This window comes from Vombatus ursinus, unplaced genomic scaffold, assembly GCF_900497805.2.
Source record: "Vombatus ursinus unplaced genomic scaffold, bare-nosed wombat genome assembly UNPS02014959.1, whole genome shotgun sequence".
NCBI lineage: Eukaryota > Metazoa > Chordata > Mammalia > Diprotodontia > Vombatidae > Vombatus > Vombatus ursinus.
The window spans coordinates 18754445-18756453 of record NW_020954737.1 but is presented as its reverse complement, the minus strand read 5'-3'; the positions used below and the strand labels follow the sequence as shown (position 1 = coordinate 18756453).

The 2009-nt window shown below is 41.3% G+C and overlaps 1 non-coding gene across 1 annotated transcript; it reads left to right on the top strand.

The window, feature by feature from the left end:
* Positions 1-219: 219 nt before the first annotated feature.
* On the top strand, positions 220-383 carry LOC114030505. Its single transcript, XR_003567624.1, has one exon. It is a non-coding gene; the product is annotated as a U1 spliceosomal RNA (small nuclear RNA).
* Positions 384-2009: the final 1626 nt, after the last annotated feature.

Genomic DNA, 2009 nt, shown 5'->3' with positions numbered 1-2009 from the left:
GCTGGTCCCGTTTTCTCCGACCGGGTCTTGCGTCTGGAAAACAGAGATTTTTTGGGGGTCGGAGAGGCCCAGCTCCTTTCGTCCTGTTTGAAGTGCTGGGAACGTGTGTAGCTTATGTAAGTGTAGCGTGCTGTGTGAGAAGCGGAAGTGCTGTGTAAGTGGGCGTGAGTTTGGAGAGTGTGTGTGGTGGGGGAGCGCGCGCGTGTGGAGATGTGTGGCATACTTACCTGGCAGGGGTGATTCCATGATCACGAAGGTGGTTTCCCCAGGGCGAGGCTTATCCATTGCACTCCGGATGGGCTGACCCCTGCGATTTCCCCAAATGCGGGAAACTCGACTGCATAATTTGTGGTAGTGGGGGACTGCGTTCGCGCTCTCCCCTGGTCCTTAAGTTTTAATGATAGAGTAGTTATCGTGGTCCCGAACTATTTTGTGTTTTTCCTGTATTTCGTGTTTCCGAAAGGGTTGTATTAGTAAGTGGTGTGCTAGGTAGTAGTGATTTGGGTTTTGTGAGTTTTTTGTTTGGTTTGCTTTCCCGTCATGGTAGTGTGGCAGAGTGGTTGAATGTAGGGAGTAGGATTTGTGTTAAGAGGTCAGAAAGTTAGACAGATGGTCAACATTGAGTAAGCTTTCCAATTCTCTAAGAGGATTAATACGGGAAAACAAAACCCCAAACATGGAGAGGTTTCAAATTGCTCCAAGTAAATTGGGTAAGAGCTGAAAAATTGGTATACGTCATTTGCACTATTAACAAACGACATTTCAGATCATTCTAGGGGCTATTATGAACCTATTCGAAATGGAAGGGAGGCTAACTGGGGGTACAGTTCATAAGAGAACTGCAACATTATAAAGAAACTTTGTAGCATTTAAGAACCGATCAATGCGATAATCAACCACGCTTTTAGAAGTTCCCCCACCCCCGGACAGTCAGTAATCATTTATTAAGCACCTATTATATACATGTTAGGAGGCACCTAAGTAGGTCAGTAGATAGGGCCTGAAGTCAAGACCTGAGTTCAAATGTAGCCGCAGACCTTACTAGCTGTGTGATCCTGGACATGTCACCTGTCTTAATCCACTGGAGAAGGAAATGACAAACCACTCCAGTATCTTTGTCAAGAAAACCCCATGGACAGTATGTTCCCCAAGATCATATGACTAAAGGACTGAGGACAACAAATACCAACGAACACTATGCTAAACGCTGGGAATAAAAGAGACAAAAGACATGCCATTAAGGAGCTCACAATCTAATGGGAGTGACAACAAGCCAAGAGGTAATACAAAGTTCAGAGATACACATTTTTGAAAGTGACCAGTGCACATTTATTTTGCTTGATGATGCTTATTTGTTTTTAATTAGGATGGGGGAGTAAGGGAAGTTACTAATTAAAAAAAACAAAACAGGACATCCTAACTTTTTTAAATGCATAGAAGAGAACTAGTTCAGGAGGAAGCATATATAAGAAGAGTAGTCTGTCACACACATATACATACATCTCTTCAAGAGTGGCTATTTAAACTACAGCTACATATATGATATACTTGCAAACTTCCTCAAGTGCACTTAGGGCAACAGGGAAAACATGTAGGCAATTAGCCTTTCTTTGCCTTTTCCCCATGTAATTGCTTTAAAAAAAAAAAAAAAAAAACCTTACTAGGATACATCCTCTACATTCCAGGAAGCATGAAAGTCAAACTTGACACCTTAAAGAGATCCTAGGAAGAAAACCTACAGGAGTGCCATAGCCAAGTTTAAGAAAAAAAAAATTTTAATACTTAGGGAAAACAATCAGGATTTCACAAGACCTGGCAGCTTCTTCTACCTTAAGACCGTAGGTTTTGGAACATTATATTTTGAAGAGCAAAGGACCTGGGGTTGCATCCAGGAAGGACATTTGATGAACTGACTTTTGGGTATTTGTAAGAAAAAGACCAGAACTCAATGGAATATTCAATATAAAAGATCCAGAAGAAATATAAGTAAATCATTAAAGACTAATTAT